Source organism: Euprymna scolopes, chromosome 16 (assembly GCF_053919585.1).
Source record: "Euprymna scolopes isolate OS-2025 chromosome 16, ASM5391958v1, whole genome shotgun sequence".
NCBI lineage: Eukaryota > Metazoa > Mollusca > Cephalopoda > Sepiida > Sepiolidae > Euprymna > Euprymna scolopes.
Window position 1 is genome coordinate 59402655 of NC_136497.1, and position 9699 is coordinate 59412353.

The 9699-nt window shown below is 34.4% G+C and overlaps 1 pseudogene; it reads left to right on the forward strand.

The window, feature by feature from the left end:
* Positions 1-9565: 9565 nt before the first annotated feature.
* On the forward strand, positions 9566-9699 carry LOC145296472 (U2 spliceosomal RNA; annotated as a pseudogene).

Sequence of the window (9699 nt, forward strand, 5' to 3'; positions counted from 1 at the left end):
TTACTGAATTTCCATTACTAACAATTACTATATTTTGTCCAATTGACTACTGCACTTTTCAACACTTATCCTCTAGTGGCCTCTGGGCCTTGATAAGTGGTAATGCCTATCTAAACAAAATATAAATATATATATAACAAATTTCCCGACTTTCCATTACTAACGATTACTATGTTGTCCAATTAACTACTGCCATTTTCAACCCTTATCCTCGGGTGGCCTCTGGGCCTTATTGTCCAATTGACTACTGTGCACATTTAACTCTTATCCTCGAGATGTATCTGGGCCTTGATAAGTGGAAATGCCTAAGTAACAAAAAAATAGATATATAACAAATTTCCCAAATTTGACTACTGTGCACTTTTCAACTCTTATCCTCGAGTGGCCTCTGGGCCTTGATAAGTGGTCATATATATTTTTTACAAAATAAAAAAAAAGGTTGGAGTCGCTGAATAACTCATCCTCCCGTTAAAGCGGTTCCATCCTCTTTCCCCAATTTGACTACTGTGCACTTTTCAACTCTCGTCCTCGAGTGGACTATGGGCCTTGATAAGTGGTAATACATATTTTATGAAAAATATATATATATATATATATATATATATATATAACAAAATAGGTTGGAGTTGCTGAATAACTCATCCTCCTGTTAAAGCGGTTCCATCCTCTTTCCCAAATTTGACTACTGTGGACTTTTTAACTCTCATCCTCGAGTGGCCTATGGGCCTTGATAAGTGGTAATACATATTTTTTTATAAATATATATATATATATACCAAAACAGGTGTGAGTCGCTGAATAATTCATCCTTCTATTAAAGCGATTAAATCCTCTTTCCCAAATTTGACTACTGTGCACTTTTAAACTCTCATCCTCGTGTGGCCTATGGGCCTTGATAAGTGGTAATATATAGTTTGTACAAAATATATATATATATATATATATATATATATATAACAAAATAGGTTGGAGTCGCTGAATCACTCATCCTCCCGTTAAAGCGGTTCCATCCTCTTTCCCGAATTTGACTAATGTGCACTTTTCAACTCTTATCCTCGAGTAGCCTATGGGCCTTGATAAGTGGTAATATATTTTTGTTATAAATATATATATATATATATATATATATATATAAAAAATAGGTTGGAGTCGCTGAATAACTCATCCTCCCGTTAAAGCGGTTCCATCCTCTTTCCCGAATTTTACTACTATGCACTTTTCAACTCTCATCCTCGAGTGGCCTATTGTCCTTGATAAGTGGTAATATATATTTTTTAATAAAAGTATATATATATATATATATATAAAAAAATAGGTTGGAGTTGCTGAATAACTCATCCTCCCGTTAAAGCGGTTCCATCCTCTTTACCGTATTTTTTATACAGTGCACTATTCAACTCTCATCCTCGAGTGGCCTATTGTCCTTGATAAGTGGTAATATATATTTTTTAATAAATATAGATATAAATATATATATAAAAAAACAGGTTGGAGTCGCTGAATAACTCATCCTCCCGTGAAAGCGGTTCCATCCTCTTTCCCGAATTTGACTACTGTGCACTTTTCAACTCTAATCCTCGAGTGTCCTATGGGCCTTGATAAGTAGTAATATATATTTTTTACAAAAATATATACATACATATATATAACAAAATAGGTTGGAGTCACTGAATAATTCATCCTCCTCTTAAAGCGGTTCCATCATCTTTGCCGAATTTGACTACTGTGCACTTTTAAACTCTCATCCTCGTGTGGCCTATGGGCCTTGATAAGTGGTAATATATATTTAAAAATAAATATAGATATAAATATATATATACCAAAATAGGTTGGAGTCGCTGAATAACTCATCCTCCCGTTAAAGCGGTTCCATCCTCTTTCCCAGATTTGACTGCTGTGCACTTTTCAACTCTAATCCTCGAGTGTCCTATGGGCCTTGATAAGTAGTAATATATATTTTTTACAAAAATATATACATACATATATGTAACAAAAATAGGTTGGAGTCACTGAATAATTCATCCTCCTCTTAAAGCGGTTCCGTCATCTTTGCCGAATTTGACTACTGTGCACTTTTAAACTTTCATCCTCGAGTGGCCTATAGGCCTTGATAAGTGGTAATAGTTTGTACAATAGTTTGTACAATATATATATCTATATATATATATTACAAAATAGGTAAGAGAGAGAGAAGAGGGTGAGAGAGAGAGAAGAGAAAGAGGTAGAGAGAGAAGAGGGTGAGAGAGAGCAGAGAAGAGGGTGAGAGAGAGCAGAGAAAGAGGGTGAGAGAGAAAGAGGGTGAGAGAAGTGAAAAAGGTAGAGAGAGAAGAGGGTAAGAGAGAAAGAGGGTGAGAGAGAGAAGAGGGTGAGAGAGAGAGAGGTAGTGAGAGAGAGAGATAAGAGAAAGAGGTAGAGAGAGAGAGAAGAGGGTAAGACAGAGAGAGAGAGGGGTAGTGAGAGAGAGAGATAAGAGAAAGAGGTAGAGAGAGAGAGAGAAGAGGGTGAGGGAGAAAGAAGAGGGTGAGAGAGAGCAGAGGGAGAGAGAGAGAAGAGAAATAGGTAGAGAGAGAGAGATGAAGGTGAGAGAGAGCAGGGAAAGAGGGTGATAGAGAAGAGAAAGAGGTAGAGAGAGAGAGAGAGAAGGGTGAGAGAGAGCAGAAAAAGAGGGTGAGAGAGAGAGAAAGAGGGTCAGAGAGAGAGAGAAGAGAAAAAGGTGTACACAGAGAGTGAGAGAGAGAAGAGGGTAAGAGAGAGAGAGAGAAGAGGTTGAGAGAGAGAGAGAGAGATAAGAGAAAGAGGTAGAGAGAGAGAGAAGCGGGTGAGAGAGAGAAGAGGGTGCGAGAGAGAAGAGAAAGAGGTAGAGAGAGAGAAGCGGGTGAGAGAGAGAGAAGAGGGTGCGAGAGAGAAGAGAAAAAGGTAGAGAGAGAGAAGAGGGTGAGAGAGAGAGAAAGAGGATGAGAGAGAGAAGAGAAAGAGAGAGAGAGAAGAGGGTGATAGAGAAAGAGAGTGAGAGAGAGAAGAGAAAGAGAGAGAGAGAGAGAGAAAGAGGGTGAGAGAAGAGGGTAAATGTGCATCTTTTTTTATAGTAGGTAATGCTTGGGAGACTGTGCACATTGCCTCCTCCCCCCTCCCCCCTATAAACGCGGTTCCATTCATAAGAAAACAAACTCGTATAAAAGTAATTTTCGTGTATTTAAGCGGCCTTATACTGATAGCCACCCCTCCCCCTTCCAGTTTAACAGAGTTAGGAGGTAAAAACAAAATGGCTAAAGCCTTGTTTACATGGTAAACTATAGCAAAGAGCATAGTCATCTTTCTTCGCCGGTAAAAAACTTCAAGCAAAAATAAAAACATTTTCCCTACGTCAATTTTTATGTAATTTTGGGATTCTTCTTTTTGAAGTGCGATAAATCCGTTGGTAATAACGGTTCGACTCTTAAACTAATATTTAACTGTGTTATAGTATCAATGATACTCCTCGCAGGCAGCTTTAATGTACGTCAGAGGCTCAGCGTAGCCGACATTTTACTGAGCTGACGTCACGTCACGTGACAGCTAATGAATAATGTTAAAATGACAGGTTTTTTGGGGGGCCCCCCTGGGAGAAAAATGATCAGTTAACCCCCTTCTAGTTGTCCGTTTGACGTGAAATTTCGATATTTGTCATCCGGGTGATCAAGGTGCAATATGCTACCTAATTTGTCAACTTTGGTTGTGTCTGTCAAAAGTTTTAGCGTTACAAACAAACATACATACATACATACATACACACCGATTTTTGCCTTTTATATATATAGAAGACTAGCAGGGCTACCCGGCGTTGCTCGGGACCGTATAAACAATGAAAAAACAAAAGCAGATATTGAACATAGGTTTTATTCTTAGGGGAGAGGAATCTTTCATCTCAAGTTTTAGCGTTACAAACAAACATTTGTCTTTTATATATATAGATAATGACAGGTTTTTTGGGGGCCCCCCTCGAAGATAACTGATCAGTTGACCAACTTCTAGTGGTCCGTTTGACGTGAAATTTCGATATTTGTCATCCGGGTGATGGGGCTTCAATATGATACCAAATTTGTCAAGTTTGGCTCCGTCTTTCAAAAGTTTTAGCGTTACAAACAAACATACATACATACATACATACACACAGACGTTTGGCTTTTATATATATAGAAGATAGAAGATAGAAGATAGAAGATAATGACAGGTTTTTTGGGGGCCCCCCCTCGAAGATAACTGATCAGTTGACCAACTTCTAGTGGTCCGTTTGACGTGAAATTTCGATATTTGTCATCCGGGTGATGGGGCTTCGATATGATACCAAATTTGTCAAGTTTGGTTCCATCTTTCAAAAGTTTTAGCGTTACAAACAAACATACATACATACACACAGACGTTTGGCTTTTATATATATAGACTAGCAGGGCTACCCGGCGTTGCTCGGGACCGTATAAACAATGAAAAAACAAAAGCAGATATTGAACATATGTTTGATTCTTAGGGGAGAGGAATCTTTCATCTCTATGTATTATTTGTTTTATCTACCCTAGGACTGATATTGTTCATGTTTTATCCCTAGCATAGGTAATTTACAGCATGTATATGAAATTGTTTTACCTTAGGGAGAAGAGAACAGGTAATATACAACATAATGTGTCTATATTACATCCCTGGCAACGCCTAGAAACCAGCTAGAACATGTATTTCAGTCAATCTTTATTATATCCTGGGCTATGCCGGGAAACCAGCTAATCTCTTTTTAGTGACTTGACCACCAAAATACCTCCCTAAGTGTGTCCTTTCTTTTGAACTTATTAGATATAGGTATCTAGAAATGTGTGTGAAATTTGTTGAATGCATTGTTCACTATGATTTTCTTATTGTTCTACACAATATCAACTGTAGCGAAATAACACAGTAAACTTAGTGTAGTGTTAGAATAAAGAGCAAAGGAAAAAATTAGAATCATATTTTGTAATTGCAAATCTAAATTTGCTAGCATGTACCAGTATTTGCCAGGTTGTGGAAATTTGGAACTTATAACATATGTAGTGGCCTTTTCCTAGATACCTATTGCTAAAAATTATACTTTCATTTTGTTAGAAAAATCTCTCTTCAGATGCCCTGCATCATTCAAAATAAAAACAAATATTTTTATAATTGTTTCAGTATATTGCTACACAATGTGAAAGTTTTTAACGTTTGTAAAAAAAATCATGAATGTGCTTATATTGCAAAAAAGAAAATATCAGTGCACAGTATTGAAAGTGTTTGAGATTCAAAAGTCTGTAACATTTCTACTAACTTCATAAGATGTCATGTGAGAAACTGAATTGAATATCAAGACATTATCTGAAGCGTTTTTATTTTGGTGTAACATATGTGTTTACAGTGAACCTTAACTTTTAATAAACAGATTGGTATGCAATGACATAGGCTAAGAATCTTTAAAATATATATAAATTGGAAAAATGTGTGAACAAATGAAAAAAAAATGATCCGCTCCACTTGATGACATCAAGCACAGTAATATTTTAGTGAAGAAAATATGAAATTGATGTTCAGTGATTAGTTTGGATGAATGAGAAAATGTAATTGTTTGATGCATAAAAATAACTCAGTTGCTGTATTTGATATTAAGCAGCAAAATATAGTGATTTGAATATTTGGGAAAACATCAAACCAGATTATGTAAAAAGAAAAAAAAAAGATGAAATTAGAAAATATATATTTTATGTTTATGAGTTCTGCCAATCAAAATTTTGTGGCAGAAATTGGGTGATTACCATGCAATTTTATTTTGGTAAAATTCTTAAATTATTAGAATGTTTATTATAATTTCTAATTAGTGACTTGTTATAATCAAAATCCGCCCTAAAGAGTGTCCTTTCTTTTATTAGGTATCAGAGTAGGTATCAAGATTTCTACTTCTATACAAATGTGATATTTCAGATCTGTACATAAAAAATTTGTTGAATATATAGGTTGAGAATTGTTCTGTGTCGCTCTCTCTCACACACACACGCATTCTCACTTTTATAGATATAATAGATAGATTACTCTAGATATATTTCCATATGTCTGAATACCCTATATACAAATTTTCAAATCTGTAGATAAAAAAATTTGTTGAGTATATAGGTTGAAAATTGTTCTCTCTCTCTCTCTCACACACACATTCTCAATTTTAGAGATATAATAGATAGATTATGCTAGATATATTTCCATATGTCTGAATACCCTATATACAAATTTTCTAATCTGTAGATCAAATATTTGTTGAATATATAGGTTGAAAATTGTTCTTACTCTCTCTCTCTCTCTCTCTGGCTACCTCACACACACATTCTAACTTTTATAGATATAATAGATAGATTATGCTAGATATATTTCCATATGTGTGAATACCCTATATACAAATTTTCTAATTTGTAGATAAAAAATTTGTAGAGTGCATAGGTTGAGAATTGTTCTCTCTATCTCTCACACACACATTCTAACTTTTAAAGATATAATAGATTATGCTAGATATATTTCGATATTTCTGAATACCCTATATATAAAAATTTGTTGAATGTATAGGTTGAGAACTGTTCTCTCTCTCTCTCTCTCTCTCTCTCGCTCACACACACACACATTCTCACTTTTATAGATATAATAGAAAGATTATCCTAGATATATTTCTATTTGTATGAATACTCTATATACAAATTTTAAAATCTGTAGATAAAGAATTTGTTGAGTATATGGGTTGAGAATTGTTCTCTCTCTCTCTCTCTCTCTCTCTCACACACACACACACATTCTCACTTTTATAGATATAATAGATTATGCTAGATATATTTCCATATGTCTGAATACCCTATATACAAATTTTCAAATCTGTAGATAAAAAATTTGTTGAGTATATAGGTTGAGAATTGTTCTCTCTCTCTCTATCACACACATTCTCACTTTTATAGATATAATAGACAGATTATGCCAGATATATTGAAATATGTCTGAATACCCTATATACAAATTTTCTAAACTGTAGGTAAAAAATTTGTTGAGTATGTAGGTTAAGAATTGTTCTCTCTCTCTCTCACACACACACACACACACAAGTTCTCACTTTTATAGATATAATAGATAGATTATGCTAGATATATTTCTATATGTCTGCCTACCCTATATACAAATTTCCAAATCTGTGCCCAAAAATGTGTGGAATATATAGGTTGAGAATTGTTCTCTCTCTCTCTCTCTCTCACACATATTCTCACTTTTATAGGTTATATAGGTTGAGAATTTTTTGCTCTTTCCATCACTCACATTCACACTTTTATAGATATAATACATAGATTATGCCAGATATATTTACATATGTCTGAATACCCAATATACACATTTTCAAATCTGTAGATAAAAAATTAGTTGAATATATAGGTTGAGAATTGTTCTCTCTCTCTCTCTTTCTCTCTCTCTCACACACACATTCTCACTTTTATAGATATAATAGATAGATTATGCTAGATATATTTCCATACGTCTGAATACCCTATATCCAAATTTTCTAATATGTAGATAAAAAATTTGTTGAATATATAGGGTGAGAATTTTCCTTCCTCTCTTTCTCTCTCTCTCTTTCTCACACACACACAAGCTGAAAATTGTTCTCTCTCTCTCTCTGACTCTCTCTCTCTCTCTCACACACACACACATGGTCATTTTATAGATATAATAGATAGGTTATGCTAGATATATTTCTATATGTCTGAATACCCTATATACAAATTTTTAAATCTGTAGATAAAAAATTTGTTGAGTATATAGGTTGAGAATTGTTCTTTCTCTCTCTCTCACACACACATTCTCACTTTTATAGATATAATAGATTATGCTAGATATATTTCCAAATGTCTGAATACCCTATATACAAATTTTCAAATCTGTAAAGATAGAATTTGTTGAATATATAGGTAGAGAATTGTTCTCTCTCTCTCTCTTTCACACACATTCTCACTTTTATAGATATAATAGATAGATTATGCTAGATATATTTCCTTATGTCTGAATACCCTATATACAAATTATCAAATCTGTAGATACAAAATTTGTTGAGTATATAGGTTGAGAATTGTTCTCTCTCTCTCTCTCTCTCACTCACTCACTCACTCACTCACTCACACACACACACACACATTCTACCTTTTATAGATATAATAGATTATGCTAGATATATTTCCATATGTCTGAATACCCTGTATACAAATTTTCAGATCTGTACATAAAAATTAGTTGAATATATAGGTTGAGAATTGTTCTCTCTCTCTCTCTTCTCTCTCTCTCTTTCACACACATTCTCACTTTTCTAGATATAATAGATAGATTATGCTAGATATATTTCCATATGTCTGAATACCCTATATACAAATTTTCTAATCGGTAGATAAAAAATTTGTTGAATATATAGGGTGAGAATTGTACTTACTCTCTCTCTCTCTCTCTCACGCACACATTCTCACTTTTATGGATATAATAGATAGATTATGCTGGATATATTTCCATATGTCTGAATACCCTATATACAAATGGTCAAATCTGTAGATAACAAATTTATTGAATAGATAGGTTGAGAATTGTTCTCTCTCTCTCTCTCGCAACCTTACACACACAACCACACGCAAACATTCTGACTTTTATAGATATAATAGATCGATTATGCTAGATATATTTCCATATGTCTGAATACCCAATATACAAATTTTCAAATCTGTAGGTAAAAAATTTGTTGAATATATAGGTTGAGAATTGTTCTCTCTCTCTCACACACTCACATTCTCACTTTTATAGATATAATGTATAGATTATGCTAGATATATTTCTATATGTCTGAATACCCTATATACAAAGTTTAAAATCCGTAGATAAAAATACGTTGAGTATATAGGTTGAGAATTGTTCTCTCTCTCTCTTACGCACACACACACACACACACACACACACACACACACATTTTCACTTTTATAGATATAATAGATAGATTATGCTAGATATATTTCCATATGTCTGAATACCCTATATACAAACTTTCAAATCTGTAGATAAAAAATTTGTTGAGTATATAGGTTGAGAATTGTTCTCTCTCTCTCACACGAAACTGTGCGCTCGGCTTCTTCCCCCCCTTCCCACCCCAAATGCTTGGGAAACTGTGCACTGTTTTTGTTGGTTTTCAAGCTGCCTCTTCCCCCCCCCCACACACACACAGTTTAACAGTAGTAGGAGGTCAAGAGAAAGAGGGTGAGAGAGAGAGAAGAGTAAGTTGGTGAGAGAGAGAGAAAAGAGAAAGAGGGTGTTGGTTTTATATTTTTATTATCGTCTAATATTTTGAAAGCTGAATTTCTAATAAAATGTGCATCTATAGGAGATAATGCCTGGGAATGTGTCCCCCCCCCACAGTTTAACAGTGGTGTGACGTCAAGAGAAAGAGGGTGAGAGAGAGGGAAGAGTAAGTGGGTGAGAGAGAGAAAAAAAAGAAAGACGGTGTTGGTTTTGTGAAAAAAGTTGTTATTTACAATTGTTCGCATTCTTGGCCTTTTGGTCAAGATCAAAGTGTAGTATCTGTTCTTCAGATGCTGCACTTCTATTTCTTGTTCTCTTTCGGTGGAGGAGAAATCCTCCACGACTGAGACAATTTTTATTTTTGTACCTTTT